Source organism: Sus scrofa, chromosome 4, assembly GCF_054392235.1.
Source record: "Sus scrofa isolate SSC_HxYL_T2T_F1_AM1 chromosome 4, Sscrofa_HxYL_maternal_Yorkshire_Landrace_v2.0, whole genome shotgun sequence".
Classification (NCBI taxonomy): Eukaryota; Metazoa; Chordata; class Mammalia; order Artiodactyla; family Suidae; genus Sus; species Sus scrofa.
In genome coordinates, this window is record NC_139386.1 from 109,270,815 (window position 1) to 109,295,145 (window position 24,331).

The following is a 24,331-nucleotide window of genomic DNA, read 5'->3' on the forward strand; positions in this document are numbered from 1 at the left end:
TGGGGTGGGGGGTGCTGTCAGCACCACTAGGAGGGGAGGTACCCAGAGAGTAACCAGTTGATTCAGCCCACGAGCATTCACTGAGCACCTGCTGTCTAAAGGGCAGAAGGCACGCAGAGAGGAGTTAAGGTAAGGCTCTGACTTAAGTTGACCTCAAAATCCTGGGAGTTTCCTTGTGGCTCAGCAGGCTGAGAATCAGTAGTTTGGGTCACTGAACTTCTGCATGCTGCAGGCACAGCGCCCTCCTCCCAAAAAAGGGGGGTGTCCTGAGTCCATGGGGCAGGCCATGCAGGCACACCACACAAGGAGAGAGTGACTGACAGCCTAAGGGAAGGTGTCACAGCAGAGATGACAACTGAACTGGGCCTCAGAGTGTGACTCAGAGTTGGTCAAGGGTGGGGGAGAGAAAAGGCCGTTCCAGGAAAGCGCCTTGGAATCGTTGCACTTTACCTCCATGCTGTGGGTGGAGGCCCGTGTCCCTGTAACCTGACGGTATTCATTTGATTCTTGCAATGATGAGGCTATGTCAGTGCCCCCTGAAGGGGGTGGCCATCACCGTGGGTTTTTAAATTAATTGATTAATTAATCTTTTTAGGGCTGCACCTGCCACATATGGAGGTTCCCAGGCCAGGGGTAAGATCGGAGCTGAAGGTGCCGGCCTACACCATAGCCATAGCAATGCCAGATCTGAGCCTCGTCTGCAACCTACACCACAGCTTATGGCAGCACCGGATCCTTAACCCACTGAGCGAGGCCAGGGATCAAACCTGCATCCTCATGGATGCTAGTCAGATTTGTTTGTTGAGCCACGAAGGGAACTCCATTGTCATGTTTGAAAATGACAATTCCTGGTGTTTAAGCTGCCTCAAGTCTTTTCTGGAACATCATGGGTATAAAACAAGCACACAGGACAGTCGTCCTTGCTGTGTGTGTGGAGATGGAAAGGACGAGGGCTGGGGAGGTGGCTGACTCAGCCCCAAGTGCCGAGGTCTGGGAAGGATGCAGACGTGGGTGCAGGAAGGCAAGGATGGATTGGGGCTAAGAGTTCCTCTGAATCCGCGGAGGTTAGGGACAGTGCCACGAGTGCAGGGGAAATTGAGCCAGGAGAGGGGGAGGGCACGAACCCCTCCATGCAAGGAGGAGAACTGAGGAAGGCAGTCTTCAGTGGGATAGATTTGGAGGAATAGGCCTGATGGGCCAATGCAGTGAATTTTTTAAACAAATTTCTGGAATCGGCAGCTTGAAGGCTTACCAGTCAAGCTCAGTCCCTTAACACCAGTAAGAAGCTGGAAGCTCAAGTGAGTTTGAGACGGGGCTTTTACTGTTTCGAGGCAGGTTATAGTTATCTAGTGCTGTATAACCCGTCATCCCAAATCTCAGTGTCTTAAACATGATTTTATTCTCTTTCAGGAATTCTCTAGCTCAGGACTCCAGGAAGTGGTTCTGGCTGGTGGTTCTGGCTCAGTGTCTGTCACGCGGTAGCAGTCAGCTGGTGGCTGGGCCTGGGCCACTCTGGAGCTGGAGTGGCAGGGCTGCCATCTAATTGTTTTCTTGGGGTTTTCTTGGGGTTGCTCCTGTGCACTGGCCCGGCTTCCCCAGTAGGGCAGGCTCGGGGCAGTCAGGCTGCTGACGTGGCTCTCAGAGCACCGCGCAAGTGTCCCAAGAGAGCCAGGCAGAACCCTTGTATGAAGGAGCCTTGAAGTCACTGCTACCACAGTCATAAGGCCACCCAGATTCAAGGTCAAACAGCAGTGTCAAAGTCACGTTATAAGCAGAGCTCGTGGGGTGGGAGATGGTGTTGCCACCAACTTTGGGAAAAACACCTTGGCTCTGGTGGGAAATCACATGGCCCAATCAACTCCCCCTTATAAAGTGATTGCAGGCAGAGCAGAGTGGAGGGCACCACCCGTGGTTAGGTGGGCAACCTGCGTCCCTGGGCAAGAGGCAGGAAGGGAAGCAGCCAGTGGCTGAGGAGACGTGGGTGGGGGTGGAGGAGGAGAACCAGACGTTCTGGCCGAGCTGGGCCTGCTGTGGGAGCTCCGAGGCAGAGGTGACATGAGGACAGCAGAGGGGTGGGTTTGGCTAGGACCCTGAAGCTCTTCTCTCTTTGTCAGTTGTCGTTCTCCTTCCTCCCCACTCAGGCCCTCTGCATCCCACTCCCCTCACCCCATTTTCCCCTTCAATTTCGAAATGATATATCATCAGGAGAGATTTTATTATTTTTTTCATGGGGAGAAAATTTTACGTTATCCTTGTCTTTTAAAAATTGTTTTCCTATTTTATTTTGGCATGGCGTGTATTTTTATTCACTTACATTTTTGAATAGGTAATGCATGCACACATTTAATTGAAAAGAATAGCTTGGAGTTCCTGTCATGGCTTGGCGGAAATGAATCTGACTAGTATCCACGAGGACGCAGGTTTGATTTCCTGGCCTCCCTCGCTGGGTTAAGGATCCGGTGTTGCTGTGAGCTGTGGTATAGGTTGCAGATGCTGCTTGGCTGTGGTGTAGGCTGGCACCTGCAGCTCCCATTTGACCCCTAGCCTGGTAAAAAGACCAAAAACAAACAAACAAACAAAAACGGATAGCTTAACAATGAGGTCCTACTGTGTAGTACAGGGAGCTATATCCAGTCTCTTGGGATAGACCAGGATCAAAGATAACATAAGAAAGGGAATGGGTGTATATGAATATATGACAGGAGCACTTTGCCGCTGTACAGCAGAAATGGGTACAATGTTGTAAAGTAATTATAATAAAAAATAGTAAAAATAAATAAAAAGGATAGCCTAGGCTGTAGACAGTGAAAATTGTCTGCTTTTTACCCCATCCCCCCAGAGGTCACTGATGCTCCTGATTTCCCACATGTTCTTCAGAAAGTATTTTGTTCAGAAAATGTTGCTGCCGTGATGCTGACTGTGGGCTCCGGCTCCCTGGCTTCCGTTTCAGCCTCCACAACACAGGGGTGCTGCCCAAGCCCGCACCTCCTCTCCAGACCAATCCCCCTACCTTCTCGAGAAAGCAGGGCCTGTGGGCAGGGCTCACCTCAGCCCTGGATCCCGTTCAAGCTTTTCTGAACCTATAGATTTATTTATTTAGTATTTATTTAGTAGGGCCACACTTGCAGCATATGCAAGTTCCCAGGCTAGGGGTCAGATCAGAGCTGCAGCTGCCAGCCTACACCACAGCCACAGCAACTTGGGATCCAGGCCTCGTCTGCGACCTACAACACAGCTCATGGCAATGCCAGATCCTTAACCCACTGAGCCTGGCCAGGGATCAAACCTGCATCCTCATGGATCCTAGTCGGGTTCATTAACCACTGAGGCACAATCAGAACTCAATTTATAGTTTTGAATGTAATTCAAGCCGGATTTCTTCCATGGTGGTTCTTCATTTCTGCTCTGTATGGTTTCTAAGTGTTCTTTTACTCCCAAGATCATGATTCTGAGATTTTTTTTTGTTGTTGGTGTTCTATCATTTAGATGTAAAACTCCTTGAAAGTGGAAAATATATATAATTAGGGAAGTCCTAGGGCTTTGAATTTTGGTGTTACAAAATCACACAATCTGAAAAGGGACTTGAACGATTGTGGAGGGGTTTCCCTCTTGGGTTTTTTTTTTTTTTTTTTTTTTGGCCTAAAATTAAAAAAAAAACCCTTTTTTTTTCGCATGTAGGGAATTCAGCATTAGAGAGGAAGCTAAAATATTATTTAAAACCCCCCCTCTCCCAATCTGCAAAAACCCCCAACCAGCTCTGCTGTGCTTCCTGAGATGAATGGTGACGCACTGAGAACTCCTGATTCCCTGGAGCAAATGCTGGCAGGTACCTGGTCCAGCCCAGGACAGACCTGCTCAGACCCGGGATACTTCACGTGGTTCAGGCGTGGGGACGTGGGAGCTGTGTCCAGGCCTCAGGCTGACCTCTCCGTAGCTGGCCTTCAAAGGGACAGATTGCAGCTGAACTCTACACAGTACCCAAATGCAGCTCGTAGACACCCAAGGCTGTGTCTCTGCAGTGGGCGGTATCGATCCATGGCGTTTGAGGCTATTTTTTTTCCTCTCTGAGTGTCCACAGAATTCATTACTTTACAGTGAGCCTGTCAGGGAGAGCAGCAGTGAAGACACACTGCACTCCAGTCCCGGGGCCTCATCCTTCTGGAATTTTGCAAGTGAATCAAATACTCTGTAAACTCGTGTCACTGTCCCTACCAGTGGGCAGTTAAAACTTTCTCAAAGTCACTTTTTTTTATCTCTTGCCTCACCTTTCCCGCTGCAGTCCCTTCGTTTTCTGGATTTGGCTGGAGGTGCTATAAAAAGGATTTAAATAGCAGCTCCTTTGCCCCTAAAAAGATACCACCCCTCTGCCCCCCGGCCCCGTGCACTGGGGCCAGTTCTGTTGGCTCTGCAGGTCTGGTGAGTTAATCCTGTCAGACAAGGGCAGCTCTGAGTTAATGAGAACAGTCTCTCGTCCACCCCCCCAAGCATGGATTTCCTTTAAAGTCCTTCCTAACTTTGGGGAGAGAGAACTGTATGGCCGAAGAGTGATTGCTGGGCAGGATTAAGAACTAATCTTTCAGCACCCGCGTGCCCATGCGTTGCCTTCTGGGTCTGCGTTCCTTCCTGCCTCCCAGGGCTCCTCCCTCAGCGTGTTGTGTGGTTAGTGAGTCCGCCGTGATCCTGAAAGTGGTTTCTGAGATGCTGTTTAACTCCCGGAGAATATGGCACCGTTCGATGACAGTCCCTGTGCTGAGAGATGCTGACAGCCCCCCGCCCACTGCCACACCAGATCCCTGTCTCATCTGGCCGACACAAAAGGCAGCTGATAACTCTGGTTAGCAGCGCTGGGTGGGCTGGAGACCTTTGGGGATGGGCAGTGTTTTCTGGTATTTTAAACGAGCAGCTCTAGCCAAGGGATAACCTTCACAGCCGTATCATTGGAACCTTCCAAGATGGGTCTCTGTCTGGTTTTGGTTTTGAACATCTTGACTGTCTTTCCTCTCTTTCCTCCATCGAGCCTTCCTTGCTTGAGTTGTCGGAGTCTGGAGTTGCTGACTGCTTCTTAGGAACGGGCTTTGCCCTTGGTGACTTCTGCTACGTCTTGACCTGTGCGGTGACAATGCCCACTTGGGAGCTGCCAGGTCTGCCGCTGATGGAGATTTTGAGGAGGACTGACCGCCAGGTATTCAGGAGCAGCCTGAAATGAACCGTCTTCTCGCAACTTTCTCAAATGGATCAGTGGGTTATTATGGCCTGTGAGGTCCCTCCCGTCTGAATGCTGGCCATCCATCAGCTGTGTGACAGTTGTCTGCTCCCTCTGTCCTGCCAAGAGCAGGCTGGAGGAGATGATTTCTAGCTGCACGTGTTGGGGTGGTCTAGAGAGTGCGATGGGCCCAGGGAATCAGTCCAATGATGATGTCATCATTTCCCCCCAAGCCTAGCCTTCCTCTGTCTCCATGCTGCATAACCCACCCAGTCACCCAAGACCTGGGGGCTGTTCTGGACAGCTCCCTAGGCACCACCCCCAGCACCCCCTCTTGAATCCTGACGTCATTTCCTTGGCATCTTTCTGCCAGGCCACCCCCTCTACTCCCTGTGTTCTGCTCGAGTGGGGGCCTCAGCAGCCTCCTTCTGGATCACTGTAGGAACCTTCCGCCAGCCTCTTTCCCATCACTCCTGCCAGAAGCATCTTCCTTGTTTACACCCCTCAGTGGCTCTCCATCTCCATTGCCCATGGTCTGGGGGGCTGAAGACTCTTTAGCATGGCACCCGAGCCTCGCTCTCATCCGCCCCTTTCTGCTGCTTCCTCTTGGTCTTCTTTTACCCCTCCCTCCACCTGCCCCCCCGCCTCAACATCCTCTCCTGTGGCTCTGTGCACTCAGGCTGCTCTATGCTGAGATCCTGCCCCCGGTCCTCCTGCCCTCACCAAAGCAGGGGTGCCAGTCCTCCTAGTTACCTTCCCTGAAGCCTTTTCCTGACCCCTTTGGTTGGAAGGGCCCCCTGCCCTGTGTCCTCCAAGCATCCTTCACAGTGTCTCAAGCGTGCTGCAGCCTCTGTCTCCCCCTCCTGGACTGTGGGGCTCTGGGTCTTCATAGCCCCTGGCAAAGAAGAGCACCATCAGTATTTGTGGAATGAATGGAAAAGGAGCTTGGACTCAGAGATTATGGCTCAGCATCAGCTGGGACACCAAATTTCTCTGAGCCTCGGTTTGCTCGTCTCATCTGTAAAATGGGGACAGCACACTTGACTTAGGAGATGGCTATGAAGTTAAAAATGGGAGGACGCCTGTGAAAAGGCTAGTGTGGGGCAGATTTGATGAGTGTCTGGAGCTGAGCAGGGACAGTCCTTCTTTCCTACCCGAGCCAACAGCCAGGGAGGAAGCCAGGCCTCACTTTCAGGATGCTGAGACTCATCATTACCCGAAGCTCCTTCCTTCTCTCACAGCGGGCTCCTCACCTCGACCCTCTTCCAGACCAGGTGTCTGGGGAGGGCTGGCTTTGCCACCAGGGGGCAGAGGTGAGAACTGGCCCTGCTTTTGCGGGGGGTGTGGAGGGCTCAGCAAATGTTGGTAACCCAAATCCTGAAATCCCTGCTCGTGGTTCAGGGCCTTGGATGGTGCGCCTGCCCCGCACTCAGCAGGGGTTTAGAAACAGCCCTGTGGGGGTGCCATGTCCTTGGTTCTGGGTCAGTCAACGGCAGCCTGCATGTCAGTGCCTGAACTTGTGCTTTCTCAGGGTTCCTCCAACCGTCTGTCATTCAGGTGCCTTCTTTGTACTGGAAGGATGATTTGCATCGGGGCTCACTGTATCTGTTAATACCACGCAGAGGCATCCGGTTGGAAGAAACAGAAGAGCTGCGTTTAGAGGGCTCGGAAGGGCTCAACCTGGAATTGAAAGTTTAATAACTCGGAAAATGAGGAGTTTTGGGGAAGTGACTAAACAGCTTTTTAAAAAGAAAAGAAAAGGAGATGAGGTCAAACCTGCTCAGCCAGGTCCTGAGCCCTACGTAGCTCAGATAGAGGGCAGCGGATTAACCACGTGACTCGCCACTCGCTCACCTGCCGGGCCCTCTGGCCAGTCTGGCCCCGGCTCGTTTGGCATCAGTTTCTCTGTCTCAACCCCTTCCCTATTTCATGTCACCCCCCTCCGCACCACAGGCCGCAGGGGCCCCCTCCTCCACTTATCCAACCTCTGACTCACCTGCACCAAAATATTCACCCCTCGCTGACTCTTATTTTGGGGGGTGAGGAGGAAGCAGTTCGAGAAATGACTTGGAACCAATTGTCCCCATTGTGAGAGTAAGCCATGCAGAGCACAGAATGCTTAGAAAAGACAAAGTACAGAAGCCTTTTAGCATTTTCCTGTGTGTTAGCTCAGTACTTTCCCCACACGTGTGTGTGGGTGTGTGTGGGAGTCTTGCTTTCTTGCTTTTGCTTTCTTTCTTGCTTGCTTTTTAGGGCCACACCTGCAGCATATGGAGGTTCCCAGGCTAGGGGTCAAATCGGAGCTGTAGCCACTGGCCTATACCAGAGCCACAGCAACCCTGGATACAAGTTGTGTTTGCAACCTACACCACAGCTCACGGCAATGCCAGATCCGTAATCCACTGAGCTGAGACCAGGATTGAACCTGCGTCCTCATGAATACTAGTTGGGTTTTTAGCCAACGAGCCAGGACAGGAACTCCTGTGAGAGTTTTTCTTTACAAAAATACTTTCAAACCGTTTTAGAGCCCTCTCTTCCTTTAACTTAGGGATGCGCTTTCACCAGTGTTGGTATTCCTCAATATTTTTCTCTGTGCCTTTTTTTAAAAGTTGAAATTGAGTTGATTGACAATGTTGTTTTATTGAAGTATTGTTGATTTACAGTGTTAACTCGTTAAAATGCTATGTATATTTTTGATGGCTGTATTATATTTCATTGCATGGGGAAGTGCTGTAGTTTACATAACTGAGTCTCTCCCTCTGTGGACCTCTCCCTGCTTCTGGGAACACCCCATGGCATCCTGCTTGTGCTTCTGTCTCCTTCTGGAAGGCTCCCGTCCTCCCTGCCAGCACAGCCCTTCATGTCTCCAGTGCTGTGTCCACACACCTCCTCCCCAGTTCTCTGTTCAGGGCTGCTGCAGAATTAGTTTCTGCTGATAGGTCCCTGCGCCCCCGCCCCAGAAAGAAACAAGCAGGGGCCACTGCTTACCACCTGTTCACAGTCACGCTCAAAGCACGTTTCATGAATTGGGAAAAACTGTGCCACCCCAGGGCTGCCCGCAGGGGGGCAAAGAACAGGAGACTGAGCCACCAACAGGGCAAGTCAAAGCTGAGGGAGGAGGAAGGGCCAAGGATTGTTATTCCAAGTAACAGGTACCTGGGAAAATCCCTAGAGGTGGCGTCCACGAGCTTGACTCTTAGTTTTTAGTTGGGTGCAGACGTTGGTGCCTCACTAGTGTGCTAGACCCATGTCAGGGCCCCTGGCTGCCCACACTCCAAGGGTGGCTCCCCTGGTCCCTGCTGCTCTGAGTGGTTGAGTGCCTGGTAATGGAGTCTAGATGCCCATCTGGTCAAGTCTGGCAAGTTGTGAGCGGGGTGAAATGTGCAGCATAAATGGCCCCCAAATCTACAGCGTGGGAGGCCTGGTTAAAAGGTTGGCTCAGCCGTTGAGCTTGCTGTCTGGGGAATTTGCGCCGAGAGGGACGCTGGGGAGTTGCCGTGAGTGCTGTGGCAGCAGTCGGCGTGGGCGGGCTGGCGCTGGAGCACAGAAACGACCCAAGGACAGGAAGCATTTCCCAGCAGAGTGGCGTGCTCCTGAGGAGAGGGGACCTCGGTCATGCACATTTCCAATTCTGTGCAGGGCTGAGCTGTGCTGTGATGAACTCTGGGTTGCTCTGAACTTCCACGTTGCATTGGACTCCCCTCTGCACCCTCCCACCACACACGCGTGCACACACACAAATACACACGCACACACTTGAGCCCGTTGAATGGGCTCTGCTTCCTATAATTATCCAGGAAGCATCCAACAGGGCGCCCGCATGTGTTGGAGACACTTGTGGTCCAGGAGGATGGTCAGCCTGCTGCCAGTGCAGCTGCTGCCCCTGCTGTCCCGCGCCACCAGCCCCAGCTGCCCTTTTCCACAGGAAGCTGGCTGGGAACCTCCGGAACCAAACATGAGTGTTCAGAGCTCTTCCTCCCACTTGGAGCCAGTGCCCTGCTGGACTCAGTAATGTCTGAAGTCTGTCCTGAGCCAAGTGCTGAGCTGCGCAGGTGGTGACACAATCGCCCATTGTCTGGTGACGCCAGCCCCAGTGGACCTGGAGGAGGAGAAGGCCCAGGGTGCCTTGGGTGGAGACGAGAAGAGCGTTAATGGTTTTTTTAGTTGAAGTCTAGTTGATTTACAGTGTTGGGTTAATTTGTACTGTGCGGCAGAGTGATTCAGATACACACACATATCCTTTTTGATATTCTTTTCAATTGGGATTTATCTCAGGATATGGAACATAGTTCTCTGGGCTATACAGTAGGACATTGTGGTTTATCCCTTCCATATATAATGGAATATTACTCAGCCTTAAGACAATGAAATAATACCCTTTGTGCAACATGGATGGACCTAGAGATTATCATACTAAGTGAAGTAAGTCAGAAAGAGAAATGATATCACTTACATGTGGAATCTAAAATATGGCACGAAGGAACCTAACTACAAAATCGAAACAGACTCCCGGACATGGAGAACGGACTTGTGGTTGCCAAGGGGGAGCATAAGGGGTGCTTACTGGGTGGAGCTGGAGTTGGAGGGGCTGCTCCTGGACTGGAAACTCCTCTGGGACCCGCCTTCCTGAAGACCACCCATTCAGACCTGGGCACCCCTTGGCAGCAAGGCAGCCCCCGCTTTCTAAGAGCTCTATATGTCCATGGCCTGGGTAGTGGGAGGCAGAGGTGGGGTGTGTGTGTGTGTTGAGGAACCAGCAGACTGACCTCTCAGAGCTTCCTGATGCTGTGCCCACCCCTTCACATCAGGCTTGTCCCTGATACCACCGGGAAAGCCCCAGAAGGTCCCCGCTGCCCCGGCCAGCTGGCATCCTGCTGCTGCCTGAAGAAGCCCTTCCGGATTGTTCAGGAAGGACCTGGGCTCAGTAGTCCTCTACCTGACGGAGCCCACCCAGAGGAAGAGCAGGAGGACAGAGCATGAGGGCAGCTGGAGGAGAGCTGTTCTGCTCCATGTGCGGGGAGGGTGAGGACGACAGTAAAGAGCCCAGCAGACATGTCTTGATCAGACCCAGAATCTAGAGAAATGGGGGCATCCCGGGTCCAGAAATGCAGCCTAGAACAGCAGCAGTGGCAACAGTCCTGAACTATGTGCTGGTGAGACGGACCAAAGCATTTGCTGGTTCTGACAGATGGTCTTTTTACTGAAACTCCCTCTAAGCTGGTGGTTCCTAGACGCCTGGTCCTGGCAGGGGGTGCTGTGCCCTGAGGCCGCCCTCTTCTTTAAAAGGATCAGCCTGACACTCAGCCCACTCGTGTTATCTCTGAGACCGGATGGGAGGAAGCAGTGGTCAGTAGAGCTGGGGTCATTACAGGGAGAGCACTTACAGGCAAGTAATATGATTCCATCATTCAATTTTTTTCCCCTCAGGAAAACAGGAGGCAAATACAGGTCCTCACATTCAGTTCTAAGCGTTTCGTGTTGGATTTGCTGCCTTGAATCCTGATGGAGCTGGGAGAAGGGCCTCTTAGCCAGGGCGTGGTTGTTAGGGCTGCAGGGCTCCTCCTTGGCTGCCTCTCCTTCCAGATGTTGCTTCCATTCCTTCCTTAGGTTGGGAGTGAGGGCGAGTATTCCTGTAGGATGGGTGGGTAGGAGTCTGGAGCATTATCCCTGCAAGGAAAGGAGTGGAGGGTAGGGCCAGGGTTGAATGACGGGAGAGGAGGGGCTGAGGTAGAAGAGCTAGAGGTACAGGGAGTGGACTTTTGGGCTAGTCCTTGTGCCACGTGTGCCATGGGCTAAAAGAGCCACGGATATCCTGGGAGTGCCCAGGTCTTCCTTGTGGCTTGAATGGTCACGGAGAGAGAAGCTGGAGGTTTGTACAAATTCAGGCTAAAAAAAAGGACAAGAAGGGGTTCCCGTCGTGGCTCCGTGGTTAACGAATCCGAATAGGAACCATGAGGTTGTGGGTTTGATCCCTGGCCTTGCTCAGTGGGTTAAGGATCCAGCGTTGCCATGAGCTGTGGTGTAGGTTGCAGACGTGGCTCGGATCTCGCGTTGCTGTGGCTCTGGCGTAGGCCGACAGCTACAGGTCTGATTAGACCCCTAGCTTGGGAACCTCCATATGCCGCGGGAGTGGCTCTAGAAATGGCAAAAAAAAAAAAAAAAAAGGACAAGAACTAGGAGGGATGTGAAAAAAGAAGGACTTGTTGATTATAACCCAAAAGTAGACAGAAACGAAAAACCAAAAAAAGCATAAAGACGTGTAATCCTCCAGTGGAATACTGTGCACCTTCCATGGTAAGGAAATACCTAGAATTATATTAAATCTCAAAAATGTTGACGAAAACCAAGGAACATTTGTGTAGGGAATGATGCTGTTACATAAAAAAAATGCTGAACAATAGTGTATATTTTCAATGGTTTTATATACATATACACATATATAAAAGTATATTTTTATATAATTTCTACATAAACTATATGCTTTCTGTACATAGGCCATTTTGTATACTATCTGTATATACAACTATTTCTTAAAAAGTCCAGAGTGATTCATTCTTAAGTCATAGCAGTGCCAGTCTGGGGAAATGAGGGGGAAAACAGGGTTTGAGCTGGTAGTCAGAAGAGGTTGAAGTCTTGTTATATTTTTATTAAAAAAAAATTTTTTTTTTTTTGTCTTTTAGACTTTTCTAGGGCCATACCCATGGCATATGGAGGTTCCCAGGCTAGGAGTGTAATCGGAGCTGTAGCCGCCGGCCTACACCAGAGCCACAGTAACTTGGGACCAATCCATGCCTGCAGCCTACACCACAGCTCATGGCAACGCCGGATCCTTAACCCAGTGAGCAAGGCCAGGGATCGAACCCACAACCTCATGGTTCTTAGTCGGATTCGTTTCCGCTGTGCCACGACGGGAACTCCTAATTAAAAATTGTTTAAAAATTTGTCTAAATTAAGTAAATATTAGAATGTGTAAAAACCTTTTGAAGCTATAGGTTAGTAGTCCTCTAAGGTCGCAGCTTCAGCATTTAATAAGAGTGAATCAGGCGACAACCCAAGAGCAGGGACCCAGCCCAGGGGCTCCTGGAGTTAAATGTCCCGGGACAGGGACTCAGCCGTGTAGTGTTTGAGAGATCAGAGTCACTTTGGGATGAGAAGATTCGTGGCCTTTGCAGCCTTCTTTGCTGGTTGTGGAGCTGGTAGTCACACCTTCGAAGTGGCATCAATAATTTAACATGTGTTCATCATTGTCTCTAGAACATTTCTTTTAGGTGCCACTGGGGATTTAAACTAAAAGAAGAATAAAGGAAGAAATGGGTTTGTTTTTGTCTTGGAACTTAAAATCAGCCCAGGCCCTCACTTGTCTCACCTGACAGTTAACTTGGCTTCCCTGCGTCCTGTCTTGCTCTCTGCTCTGTCTTCCACCTGCCACTCGAGTGCTGATTCAGAAACACAAATCTGATCTGTTTCCACCTTACCTCTGCCAGCCTCTTCTCAGCTTCCTATGGCCCAGAGGAGGGGCTTGCCTTTATTAGTGTGCTTATCAGTGCCCTTCCCCACCTGGCACTAATGTGCCCTCCGGTCCTGTGACAAAAGAGAGCCTGGCAAACTTCCTGCAAGTCTTGATGTATTTACACACCGCATATACTTTGGCTCCCTTCCCTCAAGATCTAGCTTTTTTTTTTTTTTTTTCTTTTTTTCTTTTTAGGGCCACACCTGCGGCATGTGGAGGTTCCCAGGCTAGGGGTTGAAACCGAGCTATAGCCGCTGGCCTACACCACAGCCATAGCAACGTGGGATCTGAGCCTCATCTGCAACCTACACCACATCTCATGGCTACGCCGGATCCCCTGCCCACTGAGCAAGGCTAGGGATTGAACCTGCATCCTCATGGATACTAGTCGGGTTGGTAACCTGCTGAGCCACAGAGGAAACTCCCCAAGACCCAGCGTAGATGTCAGTATTTCTGTGAAGCCTTTTGGACATCCTTTGTCTTTCTGAGAGGGCTTAACCTTGCCCACTGCACCTCACTGTCATCGCATCCTGTTGTATAGTATTAATTAGTTATGTGTATTTTGGGGGGGATTTTTAGCTTAGGATAAAACTATGTCTTACTCATCTCTCATTCACAGTTTGTGCTGATCCCCTTCCTTATAAGAGGTATTCAAAAAATGTTGGCTGAAAATGTAACACACGTTCTAGTCATCTTTGCTGTGTAACAAATTGTCCCAAAACTCAGTGACTTAAAACAGCCATTTTATTAGGCTCACAGGATCTGTGGGTCCGAAATTTGGACAGGCAAAGCAGGGATTGGCTTCTCTGTGCTCAGTAATGTCTGGGGCCTCGGCTGGGAGGAGTCCAAGGCTGGGAGGGGCTCACAGCTGAGGCCTGGATTCATGAAGGCTCGTTCATGCACTTGGCTCGTCATTGGTGCCAGCTATTGTCTGTGAGCTCCTCTGGGGCTCTGGACTGGAGCGCCCTCCCCATGGCCTCTTTGTGGGCTTTGGGCACCTCAGGACAGTCAAACTTTCTGCACAGTGGCATCTGCATTATTTTTTTATGATCTAGTCTTCTTTTCTTCTTCTTCTTCTGCCTGTTTTTGGCCACACCACGGCATATGGAAGTTTCTGGGCCAGGGAACAAATCTGAGATCCAAGCCGTAACTATACCCAGGCCACAACTGGAACTGTGGCAGCTATGGCAATGCTGGATCCTCAACTCACTGTGTGCCGGGCCGGGGATCGAACCTGCACCCCTACAGTGACTACAACCACTGCAGAGACGACCCCGGCCCCGATCCCGACCCCGATCCCAGTGCGCCACAGCAGGAACTCCCGTGACCTAGTCTTGAAAGTCTCACTGTGTCACAAACCTGCCCAGATTCAGAGAGAGGGGAATAAACTCTGTATCTTCAACTCTCTCTCTTCATCATGTTGCAGAAGAGCATGTGGGATGGGAGATACTGTTCCTGCTGTTTCAAAAGGACAGCCTGCCATGGTTGGTGTGTGGGAGGGATGAGTTCCACAGCCAGAGCTAAGAGCACTTCCTACTGCTGCTACTACTACAGTTTGCTGGCTTAAGGCATATTGAGCACTCGCAGGGGGCCGGGCCCTAAATGTTTTGAATGTAGTCACTCAGTGCTTCGATGACACTGTGAAGATGATATCGCTTTACAGATAGGATGCTGAAGCTTAAGTAGCCAGCCAGGGTCTCACAGTTACTGCTTGTGCTGTGAGAGGTCAGAGAGGGAGAAGATTCCAGAATTAGCTCCATGCTTTAGGTCTGCAGCTGGGTTCTGACACTGCACATATTGTGTGGGTGTTGAAGGCTGTTTGAAGGGACCTTTTTTTCCCTTTTTTTTTTTTGGCTGCAGCCATAGCATGTGAAGTTCCCTGGCCAGGGATTGCCACAGCAGCGACCTGAGCCACAGCAGGGACACCACCAGATCCTTAGCCTGTTGCACCACAAGAGAACTCCTCAAGGGATGTTTTTGATGGCAGTAAGGCCGCAGGTGTAGGTCTTTGTGCCAGTGGTCTCGGGAAGCTGAGGTGTGAGCTTTTGGCTCTGTGGCTTCCTCGTGTGTGGACCTTGGTCAGACCGCCCCTGGAGGGTGATGACATTGACCTAACAGGGCCTTCCTTAAGGCGTTTGCTAGAGTGTGGGTGTCTCTAGCCTGGCTTCGCTCCAGCCCCCCTCTCCTTGCCTCGAGTTCTGATTCTGCACAGTGAGTCACAAGGACAGGTACCTCATAGTGAAACCCCGCAACTCAGGTGGTACCCATAGGTTGGGACTCTGACCCAGTCAGAACCCAGATCAGGACTTAAAGCCATGGGCTTTGATTTGCATCACACACCTGGTCTCAGGACCCACCGAAATTCATGTTCTTTATGTCTCAGCATGGGAGGAATTCGGCAAGAGGCAAAGGGATAGATAAGAAGTGGATTTATTGAGAGAGAGCGAGAGTGTGGGCCGACTTGAAGGCGCGAGTGGCCTGGGAAAACGCATTCCGTAGACAGAATGTGGTCTATCTCCAAAGGTTAGAGAGCGGCGGAGATACGGGGTGGTGAGTTTTTATGGGCTGGGTGATTTCATAGGCTGATGAGTGGGGAGATTATTCCAACTATTTCCGGGAATGGGCGGATATTTCCAGGAATTGGGCGACAGCCCACTTTTTGGCCTGTGGTTGGCCTCAACTACCGTGGCACCTGTGGGTGCATCATTTGGCTGATGTATTACAAGGAACGCATAATGAGACTCAAGTCCACTGGACATCGGCCCTTCTGCCGTCTTGGACCCCATTGGTTTTAACCAGTTTAGGTCGTATCCTCAGTGGCTGTGTCATTCTTTAAAGGTTGTGCCCTGCCCCCTTCCCTCCTATTTCAGTGGGGTTGCTGTGAGCATTAAAGTTAGTTAGGACACAAAACTCTGTGTTACTGATCAGGGCCCAGTAGGTGCTGGCTCTTGTTGTTGGTAAGGGCCAAGCTCTGGGTGTGTCTGTCCCTTGGCCCAGAAAGGGATCAAATGGAGCTTCTTCCTAGCTCGTGCTCGTTCTTGTCCTCTCTTGGCTGAAGACTAAAAAGTGGGAATCCCTGGAGTGTGGCCTTTCTGACTGCTCTCTCAGGAGCCTTTCTGTTCTGTAAAGCCCTTGGATGGCCTGGTCTCCACCCCAAGGCTGGTCCTCAGTGGGCAGGGGATCCGGCATTTTTAACCTGAGACCATGCAGATTCCCCATCTTCATCTTTAGAACCAGGTTCACAAGAAAACGCAGTGGGTGGATTATCATCACTTACCACTCATAGTCACCGGCCACATTCAGTATGAGCCATAGGCTGAGGAAACTATTAGTCATGTTTTTTGTCATGGAGAAAGTGACTTACCCTGGGAGACCATTTCCTCGTCTGGTAAATGTGGCTCTAATGAACTCAGCCTCATTTAGTTGTTGTGAGGATTGAACGAGATAATGTGTGCAGAGCAGTTAGGATACTGCCTGGCACACTGCAGTGCTAATCATGGAGTTCCTGTCGTGGCTCAGTGGTTAACAAATCCGACTAGGAACCATGAGGTTGCGGGATCGATCCCTGACCTTTCTCAGTGGGTTAAGGATCCAGCATTGCCATGGGCTGTGGTGTAGGTCACAGACGCGGCTGGGATCCCGCGTTGCTGTGGCTCTGGCGTAGGCCGGTGGCTACAGCTCCAATTCGACCCCTAGCCTGGGAACCTCCATATGCTCTGGGTGGGGCCCTAAAAAGACAAAAAGCCAAAGTAAATAAATAAATAAAATAAAGTGCTAATCATTATCAATATTTATCTTCATTTTAAGATAACACATACTTGCTTGTTTTTTAAAATGGTAAAATAAAGGAAAGGAAAAGAGAGAGGGGGAAAATCATTCATTCTTATCACTCAGAGCTTGAGCCCAGTATCACTAATGTTTTGTGTGGTCATTTTTCTAGGTAGTGTTTTTGCTTTTGTTTTTTTTAACATCAACTTAACTGTGCAGTTTTGCATTTTTAACTGAAATTCGAACATCAATGTTCTTTTTAGGGCTTCGCTGGTGGTTCAGTGTAGGTTAAGAATCCAGTGTTGTCACTGCTGTGGCTTGGGTCACTGCTGTCACATGGGTTTGGTCCCTGGCCTGGGAACTTCTAAATGCCGTCGATGTGGACAAAAAAAAAAAAAAAAGAGGTTCTTTTTAATGCTTTTGTACTCGCAGACGTTTTTCCTGTTTTTGGGTTAGTATTTCATGTTGGTAGAAATAAGATGAAAGTTTAAAATATTCATTTGGTGCTTTCACAGTGCTATTTGATGTCTGCGATTACCTCTGAGGTTGATACATGGTATTCTCTATTATACTCATTTAACAGATAAAGGAATATACAGATGTAGCCAAATCACATGCAGCATTTGTAACAGCTGTGTGCTCATCGAGGCCACAGCTGGGACAGGGGGTGTGGAATAATGGTGCCCTGGAGCCTCCTGACAGTTTGACATGCTTGCTGATGCATCTTGACCTTAGAAACTGGATCCTGTGCGTGGAGATGTGGGTTCCTGAGCCCGGGCCTGTTCCAAAACTGCATGCGAGGCCGGCCGGCACAGGCGCGGCGACCCCTCCCTGCTGGCTAACTCCTGAATCACATTGCCCCCGGCCAGCTTTGTCCAGGACTCAGCACAAAGGGAAAAGTGGGGAGCAAACTTGGACAGGCAATATCTTGAAAAACTAGTTAAGTGATACCATGTGTTTATGCGACTGGAGCCCGTCAGAACTAATCTAACAGGACATAGCCTTTCCCACTGACCGTTTATTGTCCAAAGCAATGATTCGTAATCTTTTTTTCTGGGTCTTGAATCTCTTTGAGAATCTTTTGAAGTTTATGGAGCCTTTTTCTAGATGCACACACACAAGGGCGTGTAATATAATTTTTCATTCAGTCTTAGGACCCACAGGTGTCTGTGTGAGTCATACTGGTTGGTACAAAACAAATTCCTCCCAAACTGAAGACTCACAGTAAGCTCTTTGCAGTTATACTGTAAATGTACAACTGCTCTAAGAAAGATTGTCCTAAAATTAAAATCTTGATTGGTGAAACTGTGTTCTGCTAAACCAGTTTACTGCAATTGTGAATGGCTGCACCCATGGCATGTGGGGAAGCTCTCTGGTCAGGATTGGAACCTGGGACACAGCATTGGCAATGCTGGATCCTTAACCCACTGAACCACCAGGGAACCCCATAAATAAAATTCTTAAAAACAACAACAGCAGCAAAAACACCACACACAAAAGCAATAGCAAACATCTCACACAGTTTCTGTGAATCAGGAATTCAGGAGGCTCTTAATTGGGAGGCTCTGACTCAGGGGTCCTTAACTCCTAGACCACTAGGGAACTCCAGGATTCCCTTTTCGCCACATCCTTACCAAAACTTGTTATTTTTTGTCTCTGATAGTAACCATTCCAATAGGTGTGAGATGATATCTTGTGATTTTGATGTGCAATTCTCTGATGATTAGTGATGTCGAGCATCTCTTCATGTGCTTTTTGGCCGTTCGTATATCTTCTTTGGAAACAGGTCTGTTCAGATCCTCTGCCCATTTTTATTTATTTATTTATTTATTTATTTTTATTTTTTTATTTTCCCACTGTACAGCAAGGGGATCAAGTTATCCTTACATGTATACAATTACATTTTTTTCCCCCACCCTTTGTTCTGTTGCAACATGAGTATCTAGACAAAGTTCTCAATGCTACTCAGCAGGATCTCCTTGTAAATCTATTCTAAGTTGTGTCTGATAAGCCCAAGCTCCCGATCCCTCCCACTCCCTCCCCCTCCCTCTGCCCATTTTTTAAATCAGATTCTTCCCTTGCTCTTGAGTTGTCAGAGTTCTTTATAAGGACTTTCTCTTCTTTAGAGCAGTTTTGGGTTTACAGCAAGATTGAAAGGAAGATGCAGAGATTTCCTGTGTACCCTTAGTCCTCACGCATGTGTATGTCTCCCATTATAAACATCACTCAGCACAGTGGTATGTTTTCTAACCAAGGGTGAACTTACACTGATGCGTCATAATCACCAAAAGTCCTCAGGGGTCATTGTTGGTGAACATTTTGTGGGTTTGGACAAATGTATAATGACATGTATCCATGATCATAATATCATATTTTCACTGCCCTAAAAATACTCTGTCTGCTGTGTCTTCATAGCCCTGACTTCTGCAACCACTGATCTTTTATTTTTTATTTTTTTTGTCTTTTTAGGGCTGCACCTGAGGCATGTGGAAGTTTCCAGGCTAGGGGTCAAGTCGGAGCTGGAGCTGCCGGCCTACACCACAGTCACAGCAACTTGGGATCCAAGCTGCATCTGCAGCCTACACTACAGCTCATGACAATGCCAGATCCTTAACCCACTGAACAAAACCAGCAAGGTATCTTCGGTGGATACGTTGGGCTCATTATCGCTGGGCCACAAGGGGAAACTCCCCACTGATCTTTTTGTCTCCATAGTTTTACTTTTTCCAGAATGTCGTAATCTTGGAATCGTACAGTGTGTAGCATTTTCTGATTGGCTTTTTTCACTTAATGTGTATTTTTAAGTTTCTCTGTCTTTTCATGGCTTGACACCTCATTTATTTGTTCATATTTTCAAGTTTTATTGAAGTATAGTTGATTTACAAGATTGTGATACCTTCTGCTGTACCACAAAGAGATTCAGTTATGCATGTACACACGTCCATTCTCGTTCAGATTCTTTAGCCCATTTCTTTAGCTGAATCATAGTCCATTGCTGAACGTACCACAGTTTATTTATGCTTTCACTTCCTGAAGGGCATCTTATTTGCTTCCAAGTCTTGGCAGATAGGAAGAGAGGTGCTGTCATAACCATGCACAGGTTTTTGTGTGGACAGAAGTTTCTGCTTTGCGTGAATACTGAGAACGCAGTTGCTGAGTTGTATGGCAAGAATATGGTTCGTTTTACAGGGGCCATGAGAGTGTCTTCCAGAGCATCAGTACCGTTTTGCATTTCCACCAGCAAGGAATGAGCATCCTGCTTGCTCCACATCCTCACCACCATTTGGTGTTGTCATTGTTCTGAATTTTGGCCATTCTGATAGGTGTTTAGTGCGATCTCGTTTTTTGTCTTAATTTTCATTTCCCTGATGACCTGTGATGTGGCGCATCCTTTCATGTGCTTCCTTGCCATCTGTGTATCCTCTTTGCTGAGGTGTCTGCTGAGGTTTTTGGCCCATTTTTTTTTAATCAGGTTTTTTTCCTTATTGTTCGAAGAGTTCATTTTATATTTTGCATAACAGTTCTTTATCAGATGTGTCTTTTACAGTTATTTTCTCCCACTCTGTGGCTTGTCCTCTAATTCCCTTGATAGTGTCTTTCACAGAACAGAAGTTTTAAATTTTAATGAAGGCCAGCTTATCAATTATTTCTTCCATGGATGATGCCTTTGGTGTTGCCTTTAAAAAGATATCATCACACCCAAGGTCATCGGGATTTTCTCTTGTCTTATCTTCTAGGAGTTTTATAGTTTTGCATTTTACAGTTTAGGTCCTTGATCTCTACCGAGTTAACTTTTGTGAAGGGTTTAAGATCTGTGTTTCAATTCATTTTTTGTATGTGACTGTCTAGTTGATTGAACACTACGAGTTGGAGAGACTTATCTATTCACAATAATTCTGCCTTTGCCTGTGTCAGAGATCCGATGACTGTATTTATGGTGCAATATCAATGGCATTGTGGTTTTAATTTTAAATTCCATCTGTTTGTTTTTGGCATATAGGAAAGCAATTAACTCTTGTGTATTGTGTATTAACCTTGTATCCGCCAATCTTGCTGTAATTGCTTATTAGCTCAGGAGGTTTTTTGGGTCAGTTTTTTCCGTTTTTTTAAGTATAGGCAGTCATGTCACCTGCAAACAAAAAATAGCGTTATGTCCTCCTTCCCGATATGTCTACCTTTAATTCATTTACTTGCTTTATTGAAACGGAGTGTTGAGAAAGCACATCTTCGCATTGTTCCTGATCTTGGTGGGAAAGTGTCGAGTCTCTCACCCTTGTGTCTGATGTTAGCTCTGGGTTTTGTTTTGAAGATAATCTTTATGAAGCTGAGAAAGCTCTCCTCTCTTCCTAGTGTACTGAGATGAATGGGTGTTGAGGTTTGTCAAATAACATTTTCTGTCTCTGTTGACATGATTGTGTTATTTTGCTTTTTTAGTTTGATATGACATATTGCATTAATTGATTTTTGAATGTTGAACAAGTATAGATGGGATGAATCCTTCTTGGTTATGGTGTATAACATTTTTAATACTTTCTGCATTTGATTTAGTAATTTTTTCTGAGGCTTTTGGCATCTGTGTTCATGAGAAGTATTGCCCTGTGGTTTTCTTGCTGTGCCATTTTGTTGGTTTTGGTGTTCGCGGAATGCTGGTCTGATAGAGTGAGTTTGGAGGGAGTATTCCCTCTACTTTTCCCGCTTTTCTTTTTCCTTTTTTAACTTAACTGGTCCTAAGGTTTTTCTTTCTTCTTTTACTTATTTTTTTTGTGGCCACACTGGTGGCATGCAGAAGTTCCCAGGCCAGGGATCAAATGTGTGCCACGGCTGTGACCCCAGTCACAGCAGTAACAGCACTGGGTCCTTAACCCACTGAGCTACCAGGGAACTCTGATTCCCTCTGCTTCTATTCCATGAAAGAAACGGTAGAGAATTGGCAGAATTTCTTCCTTAAATGTTTAGTAGGATTCACCAGTGATCTTGTCTGGGACTGGTGCTTTCTGTCTTGGAAGGTTGTTAATTATGGATGCCGTGTCTTTAATAGGTGTAGGCGTGTACAGATCATCTTTGATCATCTTTGCTTCTTGTATGAGTTTTTGACAATTAGGTATTTCAGTGGAATTGGTCTGTTTTATCTAGGTTATCAAATTTGTGTTCATAGAGTTGTTTTCATAGGATCCCTTTATTATTCTTTTAATTTCCATGGACTCTTATAATGAATTTCTTCTCTTTCATTTTGACTATTAATAACTTGTATTCTCTTCTTTCCTGAGTTAGCCTGGCCAGAGACTTGTTGATTTTATTGATCTTTTCAAAGAACCAGCTTTTTGGTTTCATTGGTTTTTCTCTGTTGATCTTCTGTTTTTAATTTTACTGATTTCTTCTCTGATCCTTATTTCTTCTGCTTACTTTGTATTTACTTTGCTCTTCCTTTCCTCATTTCCTAAGGTGGAATCTTAGATTATTGACTTCTTTTCTATTCAGTGCTGTGCATTTTCCTCTAAGCACTGCTTTCCCTGCATATATCATAGCCTTTGTAAGTTGTATTTTAATTTTCATTTCAAAATATTTTTTTCATTTCTCTTAAGATCGTTTTTTTCTATGACCCATGTGTTACTTAGAAGTATCTCGTTTAATCTCCACGTATTTGAGGATTTTTCCATTTACCTTTCTGGTATTGATTTTTAGTTTAATTCCATTGTGGCCTGAGAGCAGACATTGTATTAATTCTAATTCTTTCCATTTGATAAAGTGCGTTTTATGGCCCAGAATGTGGTCAGTGTTGGTGAGTGCTCCATGTGACCTTGAGAAGACTGTGTATCCTGCTGTTGTTGGTTGGATGAAGCAGTCGGTAGATGTCTGCAATTGTATTCAGTTGATTGAAGGTATTGTTGAGTTCAGCTGTGTCCTTATTGATTTTCTGCCTAATAGGTCTGTCCATTTCTGATGAAGGGGTGCCGAAGTCACCATTTAGGATAGTGGGTTCATCTATTTCTCCTTGCAGTTTTTGCCTCATGTAGTTTGATCATCTGTTATGTGCAATAAATAGTAAGAATTGTTATGTCTTCTCGGAGAATTGACTCCTTTAATCATGATGTAATGTTGTCTTCATTCCTGATAATTCCCTTACTTTGAAGTCTATCTAGAATTATCAACTATACCTCATTTTTAAAAAATAATAATAAATTGGTGGTGCAGAAGGTTAAGGATCTGGCATTGTCTCTGCGGCAGTGCGGGTTTGATCCTTGGCCTGGTGAGGTGGGTTAAGGATCCGGTGTTGCTGCAGCTGTGGCTCAGATTCTATCCCTGGCCTAGGAACCTCCATATGCCACAGGTATGGCCAGTAAATAAATAAATAAACCCAAAATACTAACACAACATTGTAAATCAACTGTATTTCAGCTAACTAACTGAATAAAATTAATGTAGCCACTCCGGATTTCTTTTGATTAGTATTAATGTGGTACATTTTTTGCCATCTATTTACTTTTAATCTGTGCATCTTTAAACTGAGTTTCTTGTAGATGATATTACAGTTGAGTCATGTTTTTAATACATTTTGACAATCTCTTTCAGGTGGTGCATTGTTTAATTTTTATTTTTGTATTTTTTGCCTTTTAGGGCCACACGCATGGCATGTGGAGGTTCCCATGCTAGGGGTGGAGTCGGAGCTACAGTTGCCTGCCTACACCACAGCCACAGCAACACGGGATCTGAGCCACTTCTGCAGCCTACACCACAGCTCATGGCTACGCTGGATCCCCTGCCCACTGAGCAAGGCCGGGGATTGAACGTGCATCCTTATGGATCCTGGTTGGATTCGTTAACTGCTGAGCCACGATGGGAACTCCCAGTTGGTGCATTTAGACTATTGACATTCAAAATGATTATTGATATAGTTGGGCTAATATCTACCATATTCATTACTATTTTTTGTTGCCCTTGTTTTTTGTTCCTGTTTTTGTCTCCCACTCTTTTTCTGCCTTTCATGTCTAGTCCCTTTCATACAGTGATACGTAAAACTTGGATCTTTTTAATTTATGGAAGTGGTATTTGTTTATTGCAGAATAACTCAAGAGTACAGCAATGTCTAAAATAAAAAATGCTACTAAAAAACAAGTGATTGGAGTTCTCCTGTGGTGCCGTGGGTTAAGGTCCAACCCTGTCATTGCAGCGGCTTGGGTCACTGCAGCGGCGGGGGTTTGATCCCTGGCCTGGAAATTTCCATATGCCTCACCCCATACCCCCCCCCATACCCTCCCCAAGTGATCCCTGCCCCGAGGAACCTTCCATTGTAGGTTGAGAGAGAAGATTGGGTGGGGGTGGGGTCAGAGGATACTTTGGCAGGGTTGGGGACCTGGGCCTTTTGAAGGCAGCAGAATCTAGGAAAATGAGATTTGGACAGCAAGGGCAGTGCCAGGAGGAGGAAATGGGGAGGTGGGGTATGGATGGGGAATTAAATTGCTAAGAAGGAAAAGTTAAATTCTATTTCTGTGTTAAGGTCCACTTCTTAAGAAGAGCATTATTTTCAAGGGTCAAAGGCCCTACGTGGGATGGGAAGAAAATTAAGGAGCAGCTGAATGCGTGTGGTTAAAGTGCAGTCTGGTATCTATTTATTTATTTGTCAGGGCTGTTTATAACCTGATTCTGGCTTGGACAAGTTGTTTTGACCCTGATGCCCTGGCTCATTGAGGCCTTTTAGCACTGTTTACCTTTCAGGGGAATAATGTTTATGATTCCCTGATCTAGTGCTTCTGTAAGGTCTGTAAATAGAATACACTGGGGTGAGCTCAGCATTGCATCACAATAGCCAGTATCTGATGGGCCTCAGCTGCTCTCTTCCGCTCCTTTCACTA

General features: G+C 47.4%; 1 protein-coding gene and 1 long non-coding RNA gene across 20 annotated transcripts in view; both read left to right on the forward strand.

Annotated features, from left to right (window-relative positions):
* The window catches only part of IGSF3 (immunoglobulin superfamily member 3), a 174,278-nt gene that overhangs the window by 100,200 nt on the left and 49,747 nt on the right, over window positions 1–24,331 (forward strand). The window lies entirely within an intron of this gene.
* On the forward strand, window positions 18,951–23,594 carry LOC146404177 (uncharacterized). Its single transcript, XR_014844446.1, has 2 exons — window positions 18,951–22,809; window positions 23,097–23,594. It is a non-coding gene; the product is annotated as an uncharacterized LOC146404177 (long non-coding RNA).